We start from the raw sequence: 21,256 nt of genomic DNA on the forward strand, positions 1-21,256 counted from the left end.
GCATAAAGTGATGTTACAAAATATTGTAATATAGAATGTATAATAAAATCTGTGAAGTCATAGGGTAGGGTTATTGCACACAGTGCTGTCACAGTATGCACATCACTATATGCACAGTGATGTCACATAACAGAGATAATAAATATAGTGATGTCATAGCTAATAGCTAAATACAAAAATGATGTCACAGCACAAGGGCATTAAACAAGGCATCATAATAATACACACAGTGATATCACAGTACCGGGGTTAATAATGCTATGATATCACAGCACAGGGATTATAAACACGATGATAAATCTAAGATCAGATCTAGTCTTAGGGCTGTGCGGTTAGACAGGGCACATCAGCTGCCCCTGAAATATGTCCATAGGACCACCTGTACCGTATGTTTTTGCACTTTATAATATTTATGAATCATTAATTGTCAAAAAATAGACTTTCATGCAATTCCATTTCCATAGAGACCAGTTGACAAGGCAGTTTAGCCAAGGGTTGCCCAAATAAATCATAGGACTCCTCATCGCACCCCCCCCCCCACCCCAATGAGAGGGTTTGTTTTTTGTGGATGTGGTGTAACATCATTATTTGACACAATGCAATCCTTTATATTTACCACATGTTATTTCTCTGTAATCCATTAATAAAACCCAAGTGCATAAGACAAGGGGTCTAAATTCACGCACATTATCCAGCAAGATGACGGCACCATGTATTATAATAATACAATCCTATGGTGTTACTGTTTGCAAGCACTGTGGCTTATATACATAATACGATTATCCTGGAAAGCAGTTGTAGCAGTGTAAACATGATCACAGGACCAGTCAATTTCACAGAGAAACATCCTATATTAGCGTAGGCTAAGAAGCTTCAGCTGAGTTTAAAGTTCACTCAAGAGGTTTCGAGTTAAGAGCTTTTTGTCAAATAGACGTCTGTAATTGTACCGGTCTTCGGCATAAAAAAGATGACACCATGTCACAATACTGACTTTGCATTTCACCTTTTTATACGCAGCAACACAGGCTTTACGGCGCCTCCATGTGACATCATCTCCACTAAGCAATTGACCTGTGGCTCCAAGTTATATACGGACATAAAGTTGAGCGAGAAACTTGTCATATATTTCTTCCTTATTTTGCTTTCCCTTGGTGTCTTTGGGTCCATCAGTCTGAATGTAAGTAATTTAACTCTTACACAGCCTCTCATTACTTGGTGTCAGTCTGTCTATCTCTTGCTGTGCATTGACCATAGACCTATTTAAGTCTAATTACATCTCTCTTCAAATGCCTCAATTTTCTCCTCCACTGAATAATGCAATGGTCCTCAATCCTACATTTTGCCGTCTCTTTCCCCTCCTGCACTCAATCTTCTACACTTCGTTCCATCTCTCAAAAACAAAGATAGTTTTCTGCATGGAAATGGGTTTTGGTAATGAGATATTATGTCTTTAGGGTTCACCAGTTCTTGGGCTTGTGAATCTGATTTGAATAGTCTTATATATTACACTTATTATCTTAAAATTCTAATTTTGAAGCCGGAAAAGAAAATGAACATTTCCTCTGCACACTGCTTTATCATCATTTATTTCATAAATACATTTTAGAAATGTGCTTTTCTCCCATCGCACAATTTTTTTCTGATGGATGCAGTAGTGTAGGTATAGCGGTTAAAGAGTTTCTCACCTAGACTCAGGCCCTCGAGGGTTCAAAGGAGAATGTGTCATACTGTACCTTGGGACCAAGTGAGGAAAGTGATTTTGAGCGTCAAAATCAATAAATGTAGGCAATGTGCACATACATTTCTATAGGCATCCTAAGCTATGTTGTTATCATTGCAACTGCAAGTTATAACATTAACCAATCAGTCTGACCTGGGGATGGCATAACATTGCACATCAATGTTGTAATGCTATACAGATCTATACTACTATATACATAAATACCTCATGGATACCATCTAGAGGTTTACCTTCAAGTTAAACCTCTAATGCCTCATGCACATGACAGTCCCGACATGTCCTATATTTTCATGGATCGGAGAATCGGGTAAGTCTTCAAGGACCCGATTCACCCTCTAAAGTGAATGGGTCTGTGAAAACAGTCAAATCAGGTGCCACTCGAATGCCGAGAAAAACGGCCCGAGTGGCACTCGGTCGTGTGCATCTGCACTAAATGGATCCAGAGTTTAAATTGAATGTAAAATAGTAGGATTGGGGAGGATATCCTTATATCTGGAATATTTTGGTCTACATTTATAGCTGTCAAAGAGAGATCCTCGAGAAACAAGAGAACACTGATCACCTGTTTAATTTAAGCTATAGAAATTACAGATAAATACCTTATGAATACCATCCAGAGGTTTACTTTTAAGTTAAACCTCAGAATGGATCCAGGGTTCAAATTGAATGTAAAATAGTAGGATTGAGGAGGATAGCCTTGTACTTTGAATATTTGGTCTACATTTATGGCTGCCAAAGGGAGATCTTCGAGAAACAAGAGTATACTAATCACCTGGTAAGGTAAGCTACAGAAATTGTAAAAAGAACTCTGCCCACAGACATTTTAGGGGACATTTTAATTTAAGGGGTTATCTGGAGAGCAAATAAAAAAAAACAAAACAAAAAGAAATATGTTTAAACATATTTATATAACAATCCAAGAACTTTCCCTGCAGTAAATCACATTTTAGCCCTACATACCTATCCCTGATGTAATGCTGTAGACACGGACTGACTTCCGTATAATAGGGTGGAACTTTCATTTCAGCACGGCCAGTAAACTACAGATACCATAATGCACTTCGTTCCTCCATCTGATATGTATCCCTGCCGCCCTACCCCAATGACAGTTCACTAGATAACGTGTACACTTTGCATTCCTGGTGCTCTGTGACACACAGCGCTCCCTCCACACTGGCCATAGGTGCCCCCAATAATAAAACCTTATTTCATTGGTGGATCTGTGGGCAGCGTGCCCTATTGAATATAGCTAGCGACATCTATAATTCTGTAAAATGCAGTACAGGACACTGCTGTTAAAGAAGTAAGTGGCCTCCCCTTCAGATGTGTCACCACATCATCATCACACGTGACCCCTAGGGGGCTGGCACTGTGATGTCCCTGTAGAAGTAAGGCAGCCCCCTAGCAGTCACGTGGGATGATGATGCGCCGACACATCTGAAAGGGAGACGGCTCACGTTCATGTGAACATGTGACGAAGCATCATCGCTGCAAAAAGGACTACAGGACTTCCGGTGACCCAGCAGCGTATTGCCAAACGTCACAGTAAAGCAAAGACATGTACATTAGCAAGTGTGTCCATATTCAACATTTATTTTATTTTGAGAACATTTTTGCTCCCTGGATAACACCTTTTAATATGAACCATCTATTATTGTGCTTAGTGGTTAAATATGGACCCTTATAATGTTTAGCTAATTATTTCCTGTCATGTATTAGACAATTACTAGAACAGAGTGCTGAAACACATAGCATTTGTGACAATTGGTTATTTCATGACTGGTGTAGAGCATTTATTTCTTATATCACAATTACATCAAAGGGCAGTGAGGTCCACAAGCTGGCACCTCCACTGATGCCAATAACATAGGGGCTGCAGGGCTTGGTAAATAGACGGATCATGTTGACGCTAGATGGGGATGTCTATAACTTGGAATCTCTGACATTGCTCTAAGTTTGCAAAGCCAACCCAACCAGCTACTATTCTGGAGACGTCTAGCAAGCAGAAAAGGGGTTAAAATCAGGATCGGCCCGGCCCACCAGGTTACCAGAGAATCCTCGATTCGGCCTAGGTTTGGGACACAATAACGAGACTCTAATACAACAAAGGTCCAACAGAAGACAACCCTATTTGGATTTGACTTTTAAACCAATAATTTGCCAATAGGGGTTTATTTCTTATGGGTTGACTCACAAATAACCTATTAGACTTTAGTGATTATCTATCCTGTTTAATAACAACAAAGGTTATGATTACATTAGTGTAGACATTCACATGTTCTGTATAAGTGGAGGGTTGTCCTCAGAATACATTTCCTCTGGGGGCTCAAGGAACGTTAGTCTGACATTGGTTCAAATGCATAACCAAGCCCCACGAATATCTGTTTCATTCATTTGTGGGGCCTGACATGCCGCCATGACTTTGGAATGATTTGGTAGGATTCCCCTTTAAATATACATATGTGTTTTGGTCTTTTAGTGTAGGGTGGTAGTTTGAAGTTAAAAGCTAAAAAGTTTTTTCTCCTTGCCCTTTTGTGTTCTGTATGAATGTATTTATGTATGTATTAAAACAATAACAGAAATGTGTTACCTTGAAACTATTCAATTCAAATGTATTGAGAGCTTAAACTCTCGGAAAATAATCATTGCAAATGAATCAGGCCCCACAGCCGCATGTTTCATTTTTCAATAAGAACATTCTTTTGTTTAGAAAAATAATTTTGTACAGTATGTGGGTGGCAAATAATCCACATACAATCAAATGTATTGTAAATACAATCTGAAATATGAAATAAAATCCAAATTAATTAGTCAATTATGAATCTCAATGCTGGAAAATAAGACTATAAAAGAATGGCTTGAAAACTGAGCAGTTTTGTATTTCAATTTCAATGCATCGAATACACATTGAACTAGAAAATGACCGCACAGTATTTACATCTCAGCTGCATATTTTCTTCTGCAGGATTACTTTACTTCTTCCAGAGTTTCTGGCCTCCTGTCTAGTTTTCTCTTATATTTTCAAACTTTTCAACGGTAGTAAATATATATATATAAAAGCAGAGGATTGGAGCAGCACTGTGAACAAATGCCTGACTAGGCTGGTGCAAAGCTCCAAAAATAAAGGAGTGACCTCTCCTTATGTGTTAGATATCCAAAAAAGAGAACGTGAAGCAGCACTCAAATAAAGTGAATTTATTCATCCAACATGGAACCACAAAGTTTCACCTCCTCTATGAAAATGCCTTCATAGAGGAGGTGAAACGTTGTGGTTCCATGTTGGATGAATAAATTCACTTTATTTGAGTGCTGCTTCACGTTCTCTTTTTTGGATATATACATACATACATATATATATATATATATATATATATAGATAGATAGATAGATAGATAGATAGATAGATAGATAGATAGATAGATAGATAGATAGATAGATAGATAGATAGATATAAATTCTGTAACCCCCCCCCCACCAAAAAAATAAATAAAAAAAATATACATATATATATATATATATATATATATATATATATATATATATATATATATATATATCCCAAAGAAATAAATCTTGCAGCACTCCGATAGAATAGATGAAAAACTGTGTTTTTTATATTCAAGCCAACATAGAAAAAGTGCGATGTTTCAGTCCAACATTAGGACTTTTTTCAAGCTTGAAAAAAGTCCTAATGTTGGACTGAAACGTCGCACTTTTTCTATGTTGGCTTGAATAAAAAAAACACAGTTTTTCATCTATTCTATCGGAGTGCTGCAAGATTTATTTCTTTGGGATATCGATATAGTATCTGGATCTGGACTACTTGCTGGCACCCGTTCACATATCAATTTGACTGTGTTGGAGTACTGCTGTCTTTTCTGCTGGTATATATATATATATATATATATATATATATATATACTGAGCAGCTCATGACTGTAAATATTTATTTAAAAAGACAAACGATAGGTACACTCAAAATGTTTAAAGTTCTGATAACTATACGTTTACATAAAATCTCATTTTCCTAACCATTGGTTACTGTATCATATATCTATCCCTAGGGTTAGTAGTTATCATTTAATGTATATGCCTCCTAAAATAGCAACAGTATTCAGATGATATGTATCGTTCCCTCAGATAAGCTCTTCTTGTATCACTACTTCCTGTGGTGTTAATTTATTTACTAAGTTTCCACTTTTCTTGATTTTGCTCGCGAATAATTTTACTGTGCATTATTTTCTCTCATAGGGAACAGACATTTTCTTTTTGATATGGAATATAGAACATCTGTAAAATATCCTGGAATCTTCATTCATGTTCATGACAGCAGTTCTGTAATGAAATGACTATGTGATCACAACATGCCTCTGTATATCATTTGGATGTGTGTTCACTTATATCACTCTTGTTCTTCTCAATTCAAGATAGTTATTGCTTTATGAACGCTGGAAGAACAAAAAGGCATGACAAATAATCAAGATAGCCCTTTTAATGTTTAATAAATACTCAAAATATGGGATTTAATTCCCTATTGGCTGTAATGAGCAACTATGCGTAAATATGGCATTGGGGATACATTTTAAATAAAAATTAAATCTTTTCATTTGGTCTAAAAATGAGCTCAAGAGAAAACAGGAATACAAAACTGTATTTTCTCCCATTAAAGATAATGGAGGATTACAGATTAGTCCCTATTTTAGCCTCCATAGTCCTAAATACCAGTATGGTGTGACAGTCACGTTGAATATAATGTCATACTTTCCTCTCTAGGATCGGGCTAGTAGTGGATGGAGACATGACTTTCAGACTACTGCTTTCTCACATATTGCCACTGGAGGTAAGCAGTAGTCTAAGGCCCCATGCACAAGAACGTGCTTTTGCGGCCGCAATTCCTCAGAAATGCCACGAGAGAATTGTGGCCCCTTTCATTCCTATAGGGCCATGCACACGACCGTTGTTTCCACAGTCCCTGCATGGCCCAGGAGCCCGGACCGCAGAAAGAACGGGCATGTCTTATTACGGCCGTGTTATGCGGTCCAGGCTCATAGGAAATAATGTGCATGGCCCGCGATTCGCGGGCGGCTCGCTGGTGACACTCCACCCCCGGCCGACCCAAAAATCACGGCCGTGCACATGGCTACAGTCGTGTACATGAGGCCTAAGACTCCATTGATACCTGTAACAGATGTCAGCACAGACTACCTGAATGGAATGGGCAGACACAGTTGTAGACATCACTCACTAGAGTCTGCCCTCCTGCTCCATTCCCAATCCTCTCCGATTTAATTCAATGGGGAAATCTGTAACAAATCTGTGCTCATTCCGCTTCATAAATTAACATGCTGCTTTATTGAATGGTAGAACCGTTTTAACGTTACTGCTGGGTAGTCTAAATACGAGGTTGGAAATCTCAGCGACTCGGGAGATCCCCTGACTGAGTGCACCCAAACACGTGACTACTAAGACTGTACCCTTTTGTGCCTATGTGGGTTACCGCACAGCTGACTGCCAGACATGCTCCTCCGCCACACCTCACTGCTGACTGACAGAACAGCTCCACCACCACACCTCACAGCTGACTGACAGACCCGATCCACAGCCAGACCTCACAGCTGACTGACAGATGAGCTCCACGGTCACACCTCACTGCCAGACCAGCTCCACCGCCACACCACACAGCTGACTGAGAGACCAGCTCCACTGATCACACCTCACAGCTGACTGCCAGACCAGATCCACCACCACACCTCACAGCTGACTGACTGACCAGCTCTGCCTCCACACCTCATAGCTGACTGACAGACTAGCTCCACAGCCACACCTCACAGCTGACTGCCAGACCAGATCCACCGCCACACCTCACAGCTAACTGACAGACCAGATTCACCGCCACACCTCAAAGCTGACTGACAGACCAGCTCCACCGCCACACCTCACAGCTGACTGACAGACCAGCTGAACAGCTAGACCTCACAGCTGACTGACAGATGAGCTCCACAGTGTCACCTCACTGCCAGGCCAGCTCCACCGTCACACCTCCCAGTTGACTGCCAGACCAGCTCCACCTCCATACCTCACAGCTGACTGGCAGACCAGCTCGACCGCCACACCGCACAGCTGACTGACAGACGAGCTCCACCGCCACACCTCACAGCTGACAGACAGAGCTGCTCCGATGTTAAGAACAGCTATGGCCCATGTGTTTCCTGACTTTTCATTCCTGTTCTCGCAGGAAAGGTGAACCATACAGCATTTTGTCTACAAATTTCTAGATCGATGAAAATTCCCAATGTTTTGCACAAGTCCCTACATGAATATTGTACAGGGAAAGAGGGGGGGGGGTCTATAGGTGAAATTGTGCAGTCCAGTTGGTCCTTTCTCTGAATATCGTAGAAATAAGACAGGTTTTTTTTGGGTCAGACTGACTTTTATGGTCATTTTGGCTACATGGATATGAGTTTTGTAGTTGCAGCCAGTTATATTAAGATAAGTCATTTTTTGTTTACTGTATTTAGGTAATTAAAAGTTGATATTTATGTGAAGTACCAATAAAAAGCAGAACTTATCTGGCCTCCTGAATAACAAAATAAGGGTTAAATGGTGAGAACAAAAATCACAAACAGTTGTTTCCTTAGCTCTTCATATTTTGTGTATCGTAAATAGTCTCCATATTTTCCAAAAATTAGCACATAATAATAATCTGTTTTTCTCCTAAAAAAAAACCTCTTATTTGGCAGATGTAGTTTAAAATGTAGACATTATTATCTAAAAACCTGTTGGAGATTGTCTGTCTCTCTCTCTCATGCGGTCTTTGAAAATAAGACGGAAGCCGATAATAAAAATTGAAATTGGGACGAGCAGCTTGTAGCCTGAGATCGTTTAAATTACAGTCTGTTTAGCTCCCGTGTCTGTTCCACTCAAAGCTGATAAACCAACAGTATGTCTGAAAGGAAATAATTCCAGTGCAAACATGAAACAGAATAAAGCCATGTTAGATATATGTGAATTCGAAATCAATATCATGTTCAATGAAGAGAAAAACTAAATCAGATTTCATCACTGTTCGTTGTAACCAGTGGATGTACACTGCGGCTCACAGGCCTTTGGCCATTGTGCTCTCAGGCTATTTTCCAGCAGTCTTTATAGAATATTTCTCCATTTAAATGTATAAAATGGTAAATCTTGTATAACACTGACCCAGAATGTTACCTTATTGATCAAAAGGTTATTGTTACCATGGTAATTCTATATGGAATAAATTTTTCCTTTTTAATTGAAAACAATACAAGTTGAGTGACATTTACTATCTACTTATGTATAAGTAATAGTATATTGTGTGACTACATAATGACCTCTGACAGAATTCAGATAAGGAGTATATTCATCTCCAAGTGTCAATTCTGCTGGGCTATAAGCAGCTGCTTTTTTTGTTAGTGCTGGACTTGGGGAACTTTGTGCCTATTGGAGGAAATCATTTTGAGGGCCTACCCTACAACTATACAGAACAAGGTGATCATGACCACATTAAACTGCAGTCCAAATTTTCACAGGTCATACTGTATGTCAAATAATAGGTCATGAAGTAATCCCAAAAATAACGTAGACCCAAGTGATTTGATTCAATATCAGCATGGATAAGGTCACTTTCTGCTGCACCTTATGGTCCTTGTTATGGTAGAGTACTATTACTGAACCCCTTGCACCCTGTTGAGCCATTCGGACCCTCCATTTGGTCCAGTACCAACTACTGAGCTGTCAAACTATTGTGTACTATTCTGTGAACCACCCCATACAATGTTAGTAACTGTCTTCTTTACAGATGCCCTAAACTTATTCTGAGATGTCTATGCCCTTGCTATACTAAATGCTAAATTCTAAAACTGTCTGTAATGGCGGAAGGAGGTGAAGGGAACAAGTGAGCCCTAATCTACCCACCGCCCTGTCCCTGCCTACTTGCAACGACCTGCCCTAGGCGACGGGGTACAACTTGGCGGCGGTCCCTACGCTGACTAAGTGCAAGGGGATACAAACAGGGAACAAGCAAGGGAAGGGGCAGTAGCCCACGGAACACCGTGAGGGAACGGAGTGGTGAACGAGCAGTCAGGATCAGGATGTAATGAAGTATACAAACGCAGAGCACGGAGCAGGAAGCAAGCCGGGGGCAGAGCGAAGCAGGATAAGCGGGAACTGAAGCAAAGCTGAAGCACGGCAGAAGCAGGCTGGAGCAAGGCAGCAGTGGGGCCAGGAAACCAAGAAGAATCACAAGCAATGAGGAAGAGAAAACGGCAGGTATAAATGGACAGGGGGCGGAGCTAACTCCGACTGACCAGGCCGCGATAGGCTCTCCCACTCCTGAGCCTACCACCCTGATTGGTGGGAGCCGGTGTCAGTCTAAGAGGTCTGGCCTCAGGTGTCGATTGATTAATCCTGGGAGTATCCACAGACGTAGTGCCTGGCAGATCCTTTACAGTACTCCCCCTTTTATGAGGGGCCACCGGACCCTTACTAAGAGGACCCGGTTTAGTGGGGAAGAGAAGGTGGAACCTCCTGACCAATACCCCAGCGTGAACATCTCGAGCAGGTACCCAAGTCCTCTCCTCCGGCCCGTATCCTCTCCAATGGACCAGGTACTGGAGGGAGCCCTGGATCATCCTACTGTCCACGATCTTGGCCACCTCGAATTCCACCCCCTCAGTGGTGAGAACGGGAACAGGAGGTTTCCTCGAGGGGGACCAGGACGGGGAGCAGCGTTTAAGGAGGGAGGCATGAAAGACGTCGTGTATGCGAAAGGATGGGGGCAGCTCCAGACGGAAGGATACAGGGTTGAGGACTTCAATGACCTTATAAGGCCCAATAAATCGGGGAGCAAACTTCCTGGACGGGACCTTAAGGCGCAAGTTCCTAGACGACAACCACACCAGATCCCCGACGACAAATCGGGGGTTAGCAGAACGTCTTCTATCAGCCTGAATCTTTTGTACGCTCTGGGACGCCTCTAGGTTCTTCTGAACCTGGGCCCAGACTGTGCACAGTTCCCGATGAACGTCCTCTACCTCGGGATTATTGGAACAACCAGGAGAAACGGAGGAGAACCGTGGATTAAACCCGAAATTACAGAAAAACGGGGAAACCCCTGACGAGTTACTGACCCGGTTATTCAGGGAAAATTCGGCGAGGGGAAGGAATGAGACCCAATCAAATTGACAGTCAGAGATGAAACACCTTAAATATTGTTCCAGGGATTGATTAGTCCTTTCCGTTTGGCCATTAGTTTCGGGATGGAAGGCGGAGGAGAAGGACAGATCAATCTCCAACTTTTTACAAAAAGCTATCCAAAATAAGGAAACAAATTGTACCCCTCTGTCAGAAACGATATTGACTGGGGCCCCATGGAGACGCAGAATGTGTTTAACAAACAAAGAAGCTAACGTCTTGGTGTTAGGTAGTTTCTTAAGGGGCACAAAGTGGCACATCTTGCTGAAGCGGTCTACTACCACCCACACCACCGACTTGCCCTGAGATGGAGGCAAATCGGTGATAAAATCCATGGAGATATGGGTCCAAGGTCTCTGGGTAATGGGCAAAGAACGTAGTAAGCCCGCAGGTCGGGACCTAGGGGTCTTGGACCTAGCACAAACCTCACAAGCGGCGACGTAAGCCCTAACGTCCTTAGGCAACCCAGGCCACCAATAGTTTCTTGTAATGAGGTGTTTGGTACCCAAGATACCAGGTGACCAGATAGTGCGGAGTCATGGTTTTCCCTGAGTACCCTTAGCCGGTATTGCAGGGGGACAAACAGCTTGTCCCCAGGGAGGTTCCCGGGAGCTGAACCTTGATCAGCCGCAATGTCAGAAGCTAAATCAGAATCAGTGGCAGAAACGATTATACCAGGGGGTAAAATACAAGCAGGATCCTTCTCAGAAGGAGGATTGGCCATGAAACTACGTGACAGTGCATCAGCCTTAATATTTTTGGACCCAGCCCTATAGGTAACCAAGAAGTTAAATCTGGTAAAGAATAGCGCCCATCGAGCTTGTCTAGGATTAAGCCTCCGGGCAGATTCTAGGAAAACCAGATTCTTGTGGTCAGTAAGGACCGTTACCTGGTGTCTGGCCCCCTCCAGGAAGTGACGCCACTCTTCAAAAGCCCATTTAATGGCTAAAAGTTCGCGGTTGCCAATATCATAGTTACTCTCCGTGGGCGAAAACTTCCTAGAGAAGTAAGCACAGGGGCGGAGATGGGTGAGGGAGCTGGTACCCTGGGACAAGACGGCCCCCACTCCCACCTCGGACGCGTCAACCTCCACAATAAATGGCTCCCTTTGGTTGGGCTGAACCAGCACGGGGGCCGAGATAAAGCACTTCTTGAGGGTCTCAAAAGCCTGGACGGCCTCAGGAGGCCAGTGGAGGACATCAGCACCCTTGCGAGTGAGGTCCGTAAGAGGCTTAGCGACGACCGAGAAGTTGCCAATAAATCTCCTGTAATAGTTAGCGAACCCCAAAAAACACTGTAGCGCCTTCAGGGAGGCAGGTTGGACCCATTCCGCCACAGCCTGAACCTTGGCAGGGTCCATGCGGAATTCATGAGGAGTGAGGATTTGACCCAAAAATGGTATCTCCTGTACCCCAAACACACATTTTTCGGTTTTCGCAAACAGATTATTTTCCCGGAGGACCTGGAGGACCTTCCTGACATGCTCTACGTGGGAGGACCAGTCCTTGGAAAACACCAGTATGTCATCAAGGTACACTACAAGAAAATTTCCCAGGTAATCTCTCAGAATTTCATTAATAAAATTCTGGAAGACAGCAGGGGCATTACACAACCCAAAGGGCATGACCAGGTATTCGAAATGACCTTCGGGCGTGTTGAACGCAGTCTTCCACTCATCCCCCTCTTTGATGCGGATAAGGTTATACGCCCCCCGTAGATCGAACTTAGAGAACCATTGGGCCCCCTGAACCTGATTAAAAAGATCCGGAATCAAAGGAAGGGGATACTGGTTCCTTACAGTGACCTTATTCAAGTTCCGATAGTCAATGCACGGCCTAAGACCACCATCCTTCTTCCCCACGAAGAAGAAGCCAGCACCTACAGGAGAAGTCGAGGGGCGAATGAAACCCTTGGCCAGGCATTCTTGGATATACTCCCTCATGGCTTCACGTTCAGGACATGAAAGATTAAATATCCTACCCTTAGGAAGCTTAGCACCTGGTACCAAATCGATGGCGCAATCGTAATCTCTATGAGGGGGCAACACCTCGGAGGCCTCCTTAGAAAAAACATCAGCGAAGTCCTGAACAAACTCAGGTAGCGTGTTTACCTCCTCACGGGGAGAAATAGAGTTAACCGAAAGACATGACGTCAGGCATTCACTACCCCATTTGGTGAGATCCCCAGTATTCCAATCAAACGTGGGATTATGAAGCTGCAACCAGGGAAGACCTAATACCAGATCGGACGATAATCCCTGCATCACCAGTACAGAGCACTGCTCCAAATGCATGGAGCCAACAAGGAGTTCAAAAACAGGAGTATGCTGAGTAAAATAACCATTAGCAAGAGGAGTGGAGTCGATACCCACTACCGGGACAGGATAAGGCAAATCAATAAAAGGCATTTTTAGAGACATAGCAAATTCCACAGACATGATATTAGCAGATGAGCCAGAATCCACGAAGGCACTGCCAGTGGCAGACCAGCCAGCAAACGAGACCTGAAAGGGAAGCAAAATTTTATTGCGTTTCATATTAACGGGAAATACCTGTGCGCCCAAGTGACCTCCCCGATGATCACTTAGGCGCGGAAGTTTTCCGGCTGCTTATTCTTGCGCCTGGGACAGGTGTTCAGTTGATGCTTGTCATCCCCACAATAGAAGCAGAGACCATTCTTCCTGCGGAACTCTCTACGTTGTCGAGGGGACATGGAGGCCCCGAGTTGCATAGGTACCTCCGAGTCTTCCGTGGAAGAGCGAGGAGACGGGACATCGGGGGGGATCGCAGGGAAGTCAGAGGGGAAAACACTGAAACGTTCAAGCTGATGTTCCCAGAGACGTCGGTCAAGTCGTACTCCTACGGCCATAACCTGGTCTAGGGAGTCAGAAGAGGGGTAGCTAACAAGCAGATCCTTCAGGGCGTCAGATAATCCTAACCTAAACTGGCACCTTAGGGCCGGGTCGTTCCACCGAGAAGCTACGCACCACTTTCTAAAATCAGAACAGTATTCCTCAACAGGTCTCCTACCCTGACGTAAGGTCACCAGCTGACTCTCGGCTAAGGCAGTCCTGTCAGTTTCGTCGTAAATGAGTCCGAGGGCAGAGAAAAAAAGATCAACGGAGGAAAGTTCAGGGGCATCAGGAGCCAAGGAGAAGGCCCACTCTTGGGGCCCTTCCTGGAGTCAGGATATAATGATTCCCACCCGCTGGTTCTCGGAACCTGAGGAGTGAGGTTTTAGACTGAAGTAAAGTCTGCAACTCTCCCGGAAGGAGAGAAAAGTCTTACGGTCCCCTGAGAACCGGTCAGGTAACTTGAGGTCAGGTTCTAGAGGTGAGGTGAGGGGTACTACTATGGCAGCGTCAGACTGGTTGACCCTCTGAGCCAGGGCCTGGACCTGTAGGGAGAGGCCCTGCATCTGCTGGGTCAGGGTCTCAAGGGGGTCCATGATAGCGTCAGCGTAGGAGAAATGGTAGACTAGGTAAAGGGCTTGTGATTATGTAATGGCGGAAGGAGGTGAAGGGAACAAGTGAGCCCTAATCTACCCACCGCCCTGTCCCTGCCTACTTGCAACGACCCGCCCTAGGCGACGGGGTACAACTTGGCGGCGGTCCCTACGCTGACTAAGTGCAAGGGGATACAAACAGGGAACAAGCAAGGGAAGGGGCAGTAGCCCACGGAACACCGTGAGGGAACGGAGTGGTGAACGAGCAGTCAGGATCAGGATGTAATGAAGTATACAAACCCAGAGCACGGAGCAGGAAGCAAGCCGGGGGCAGAGCGAAGCAGGATAAGCGGGAACTGAAGCAAGGCTGAAGCACGGCAGAAGCAGGCTAGAGCAAGGCAGCAGTGGGGCCAGGAAACCAAGAAGAATCACAAGCAATGAGGAAGAGAAAACGGCAGGTATAAATGGACAGGGGGCGGAGCTAACTCCGACTGACCAGGCCTCGATAGGCTCTCCCACTCCTGAGCCTACCACCCTGATTGGTGGGAGCCGGTGTCAGTCTAAGAGGTCTGGCCTCAGGTGTCGATTGATTAATCCTGGGAGTATCCACAGACGTAGTGCCTGGCAGATCCTTTACACTGGCCATGTCTACCGATTTTATTTTAAATCTAGCTCCTGTTTTTCGCTACCACAGTGTTCCCTCTAAGAAAGAGTTAAAAGAACATTCTAATGGAGGTTAACGAGCCCAATGCAGCAGTACCTGTCTACAGGGTTTGGATTTTTTTTCTCCTTAATTTTTCAGAACGCACAACTTAGAGGGAACAGTGGACACTACGTTTTTGACTCACATTTTGGCACTTTCTCCTTGAACCGGCTTCTTCCGGGGCATATATCAACTTAGAGTTTCGTAAAGCAATGGTCACCTTGCCTTTAGAGATGAGCGAATCAATTCTACACTAATCGTATTCGGTCCAAATTTTCAAAAAGTTCTAGATCCAGCAAATTCCAAAATGTCTGGGGTTCATGGCACACAAATTGCGGCAATCTTACAGATTAGAAAAAGCATCACATGACCTCAGGAGGCCTTCCCCATAATGCATTCCTGGCAGCCTTCCCAAAATGCACTGCGGTTATCGTTCCCTCTACCCATATGTGTCGCTGTCACTTTAACATGACATTATGGCTTGACATTAAAGAGCTTGAAAGTTGTTTGAATTTACTTCTATACAGTCCTAGAAGACATCAATGAGTCAGACACGAGTTTCCAGGGTTAATCGGGGCACTTTTGTTTCAAGACAAATTTGACCGAATCTAACCCAAAACAAATTATAGAAAATTCGCTCATCTCTACTTGGCTTGCAACGGCATATCTAATGTTATATCCTCCATCATGTACAACGAGCCGCCTGCCAAACTAGTATGTGTCATTATAATTATTCAAACTTTATAATTAACTCTTGCTACTGGTGGCAGTGATGCCCACAACCTGCACCGGGGACACTTGCCTAGCCTGCCCTCCTAAGCTTCTTTATTAAGCTACCACCCAAGAATTTCCCTATTAAATAATAGTATGTAGACCTCATACAACCCAACTGCAGATTAAATCAAATGCATAATAATACAAAATATTATGTGAATTTTTTTTTTTTTTTTACTATCTGACAATTCTAAATGGAATTCCCAGCACTTTTAACACATACACAATAATATCCTGCTTCAAGGGTTATTTTCCAATCATGCTGAGATAAAGACATAGAAAAATTCCAAGTGAGAGAATCCATATGCGCCCCTATCAGTTCTATCGCAGACTAATCAAGAAACCCTTAAGAGTTTGCAATCCACTCTATTTTTATGATTATTAAAATCTGACACCGCTGTATGATTTGTATTGGTTCTATGTTCCATTAGACATCCATCTCCTATTTACACTCAGAGAGATGTACCTAGGGGCAGAAAGACCGCAGAGGAAGACTACAGTAGAAAGTCATAAAGAGGCAGAAATAATCAAACATAAAGGCTGCACTGGAGCGTAAATATATGAAATTGTAGTTTTTTCTAGGAGATTTAAATCATTATGTCGAAAGAAGAAAAAAAACAAAGGAAAATATATTATTAATATCTATGATCCCATCATCTTTTCTATGTATGCCTTGATTAATGTATGAAATGACAATGAAGGTCAGTTGTGTCATCAGGCAGTAAAAACCCCCAACAATCAGTCGATATTGCACATTGTTTATTACACACACAACCCTTTGATTTCAATTGGAATTGTGTAATTCTTAATTTTCCCTTCGGGGGTGCTGCTAGGGAAATGAACACTTGCCTCTGAGTTTCCACACAGTTTTCAGCTGATCGCTGGAGTCCAAGCAGTGGGACAATATGTGAAAAACTTATCATCAGGGGACCTTTCTAACAAAAAAAGGTTGTCCAGAAACACACAATCGCTTTAACCCCTTAGTGTCTAAGCCTGTTTTGGTCTTCAGGACCAGCCCCATTTTTGCAAATCTGACATGTGTCACTTTATGTGGTAATAACTCCAGAATGCTTTTACCTATCCAAGCGATTCTGGGATTGTTTTCTCGTGACATGTTGTACTTTATGATACTGAAAAAATTTTGTCATTAAATTCAATATTTATTTGTAAGAAACGCCAAGATTTAGAGAAAATTAGCAAAAATTAGCATTTTTCTAAATTTTAATGTATTTACTTGTAAAACAGATAGTAATACCACACAAAATACATACTAGTTTATATTTCCCATATGTCTACTTTATGTTTGCATCGTTTTTTGAACATTCTTTTATTTTTCTAGGACGTTACAACGCTTAGAACTTTAGCAGCAATTTCTCATATTTTCAAGAAAATTTCAAAAGGCTATTTTTTCAGGGACCAGTTCAGTTCTGAAATGGCTTTGAGGGCCTTATATATTAGAAAGTCACCATAAATCACCCCATTTTGAAAACTGCACCCATCAAAGTATTCAAAACAGCATTCACAAAGTATTTTAGCCCTTTAGGCGTTTCACAGGAATTAAAGCAATGTAGAGGTGAAATTTACAAATTTCATTTTTTTCCTTCAAAAATTCATTTGTAATAAATTTTTTCTGTACCACAGAAGGTTTTACCCAAGAAATGCAACTCAATATTTATTGCCCAGATTCTGCAGTTTTTAGAAATACCCCACATGTGGCCCTAGCGCGGTCATGGACTGAAACACAGGCCTCAGAAGCAAAGGAGCGCCTAGTGGATTTTGGGCCTCTATTTTATTAGAATATATTTTAGGTACCATGTCAGGTGTGAGGAGGCCTTGTGCTGCCAAAACAGTGGAAACACCCCAAAAGTGACCCCATTTTGGAAACTATACCCCTCAAGGAATTTATCTATGGGTATAGTTAGCATTTTGAACCCACAGTTTTTTTGCTAAATTTATTTGAATTAGTATGTGAAGATGAAAATCTACTTTTTTTCTGAAAAAAGGTAGCCATTTTTAATTTTTACAAGGAATAAAGGAGAAAAAGCACCCCAACATTTGTAAAACAATTTCTCCTGATTACGTAAATACCCCATATGTGGTAATAAACTACTGTTTGGACCCACACCGGGGCTTAGAACGGAAGGAGCGCTATTTGGCTTTTGGAGCTCAAATTTAGCTGGAATGTTTTTGGGTGTCATGTCGAATTTGCAAAGCCCCTGAGAGACCGAAACAGTGGAAGCCCCCCAAAAGTAATCCCATTTGGGAAACTACACCACTTAAGGAATCTATCTAGGGGTATAGTGAGCATTTAGGCCCCACACGTCTTTTGCAGAATTTATTAGAATTAGGCCGTGAAATTAATATCAACATTATTTCCACTAAATTGTTGAATTTTTTCAATTTCACAAAGGATAAACGAGAAAATGCACCACAACGTTTGTAAAGCAATTTCTCCCGAGTACGGCAATATCCCACATGTGGTCATAAATGTTTTTTCATTAGAAAGTAATTAACCCTTTACGAACTGATTCATGTTTTGCTTTTTCGTTTTTCCTCCCCACTTTCCAAGAGCCACTACTTTTTTATTTTTCTGTCAATAGAGCGGTGTGGGGGCTTATTTTTTGCGGGACGAGCTGTCGTTTTTATTGGTACCATTTTTTGGTACGATGCCATATCGGTGGACATAAACGGCTGTTTGGGCACGCTGTAGGGCTCAGAAGGGAGGGACGCCATTTGGATTTTGGAGCGTATATTTTGCTTGGTAGTAGCTCTGGCGTTTTGCTGGTATTTCAGTTTATAATGTTGGGGCACATGTAGGCTGGGCAGAGTACATCAGGGGCATAATAAGAGGGTATAATAATGGGGTAAATAAATAATAATCCACAGATATGTGGCCGGTGTCGCACTGATAAATGGCGCCCGATCTTATCCACTTTTGGAACACTCTGCACATTTTGCATCGCCATAATCTGGGAGCCGGAACTTTTTTTATTTTTTCACCACCGGAGCCATGTGAGGGCTTATTTGTTGCGGGACAATCTGTAATTTTCATTGGTACCATTTTGGGGTACATGCGATTTTGTTGATCACTTTTTATTCAATTTTTCGGCAAGCCAGGTGACCAAAAACCATCAATTCTGACAATGATTTTTATTTATTTTTGACGGCGTTTACCCTGGGCTATAAATGACCATTATACTTTATTCTGCGGGTCGGTACGATTACGGTGATACCATATGTATATACGTTTTTTTATGTTTTGCAGCGTTTGAGCAATAAAATAACTTATTTAGAAAATAATTTATTTTCTGTGTCACCATATTCTGAGAGCCATAACTTTTTTATTTTTCAGTCAAAAAAGCTGTGTAAGGGCTTGTTTTTTGCGGGACGGGTTGTAGTTTGTATCGGTACTATTTTGGCGTACATGCGACTTTTTGATCACTTTTTATTACATATTTTGTGAGGGGTGGTGACCAAAAAATAGTGATTCTGGCATTGTTTTTCGTTTATTTTTTTTGCGGCGTTCACCGTGCGGGAAAAATAATATTATAGTTTTATAGTTGGGGTCGTTACGAACGCGGTGATACCCAATATGTGTACTTCTTTTTTACGTGTTCATTTTTTTTCCTATAATGAAAGACTTATTATAGTTAAAAAAGCATTTCATGTTTATGTCACTTATAACTTTTATTTTTACACTTTTTTAAAACATTTTTATTCTTTTTTTTACTTTTTTCACTTGTCCCACTAGGGGACACTTAGACTTGCAGCTCTGATCGCTGCTGGAATACATTACACTACACACGTAGTGTAATGCATTTCAACTGTCATTGTGACGTGGCAGTCACACTGACAGGAAGCCTACGACGACCACCCTCGGGGTGGTCCTCATAGGCTTCTGTACATGGCAACCCGGAAGCCATTGTCTGGCGTCCGGTTGCCATGGGTACCATCGCCAGCCCCCGTGATTTCACATGGGGGCTGCCGATCGGCGCTAAAGACCTTAATTGTGGTGTTCAAAATCGAGCGCCGCAATTAAGGGGTTAACTGCGGATATCAGCGGCGACAGGCCGCTGATCGGCAACGGGGAGAGCAGGGCTGACACCCTGCACAGTTAACCGCCGCTGCGGTGTAGCGCCGCGCGGCGGTTAACTGTCAAAGCACTGACGTAACTGTACGTCAAGGTGCGCGAACTTACTGCTCACCATGACGTACAGTTACGTCATGGTGCGTTAAGGGGTTAAAGGGAATCTATCAGCAGTTTTGGGGCCTCAAAACTGCTGACATAGTGATATAGACAAGGGGAAGGGCATTTTAAGCATACATTTGTCTTGGTAAAAAAAAAAAGACAAAATTATGTTTCATTTCCCCGGAGCACCGATCACAAGAACCGCTAAGGTGGGTACTTCAGGTGCAGGTGCTCCAAGCCCCGCCCCTCTGCTCTGAGTGACGGCTATAGCAGTTTCCTGATTAGCTGCTAGAGCTGTAACTCAGAACAGAGAGCGGCACTTGAGCCTGCCGCGCAGGAAGAAATCAGACATCCATATTTTGGTCAAGCAAAAAAAAAAGTATGATTAAAATGCTCTCTCTTTGTCAGCAGTTAAGACTTAGTTTAAATTCATTTGATATTGTATGATTCAAGTACAGTTTGTCTTATGTGCTATTGTCATAGACAGTCATTTGTATGTCAATAAACCATACAGAAAGTAAATTCCATTTGATCTGCTAATACAAATATACAAGTGATTTGCATAGTTATGGAAACATACATTAAAGGAACACTCCGGGCAAAGCTAATAAAGACCTGAGGTAGTGGTGCCCAACACAGAGATTCTCACATTTCTATTATTTTTTATCCCTATGTCATGATCCGCCCCCCCCCGCCCCCCCAGGCCTTGTACTTGACATAATGCACTCTAGCAGTTTTTTTCTGTACCTTTTTTTTAACCCCTTAACACAAAAGTATATACACATATATAAACTTATAGCAATATGAGATACATTTACGTCAGTGTGATTGCACTGACACAGAAGCAAGTGATTGACAGGCGCGCTCCTGCTCTAATGGCTGAGCAGCCGGGGTCTATCAAAGGCCTTCAGCCCTGCCATGGCTTTATGCCTATTAGAACGGTCTTATTGATTGCCTCTCAGTTTAGTACTGACAGGCAATATGCTTTGGTATACTGAGTACTACTGTATATCAAAGCATTACATAAGCGATCAGGAAATAGTGGTACTAAAAAAAAAGTGCTCATTGTACAACAAAAAAAAAAGTTTCCATAAAAAGTGGACTACTTGGCAAAAGTATTAAAAAAAAACCACACATATATGGTAGTGCCGCAATAGTAACAACTTGTATAATCACCTGATAAAAGGCG

General features: G+C 42.5%; 1 long non-coding RNA gene across 1 annotated transcript; it reads left to right on the forward strand.

Moving 5' to 3' along the window:
- Positions 1–263: 263 nt before the first annotated feature.
- Positions 264–6,223, forward strand: LOC142750939 (uncharacterized). The gene is made up of 3 exons (XR_012882640.1): positions 264–386; positions 1,018–1,177; positions 5,993–6,223. It is a non-coding gene; the product is annotated as an uncharacterized LOC142750939 (long non-coding RNA).
- Positions 6,224–21,256: the final 15,033 nt, after the last annotated feature.

The sequence above is a fragment of the Rhinoderma darwinii genome, chromosome 3 (assembly GCF_050947455.1).
Source record: "Rhinoderma darwinii isolate aRhiDar2 chromosome 3, aRhiDar2.hap1, whole genome shotgun sequence".
In the NCBI taxonomy this organism is placed as follows: domain Eukaryota; kingdom Metazoa; phylum Chordata; class Amphibia; order Anura; family Rhinodermatidae; genus Rhinoderma; species Rhinoderma darwinii.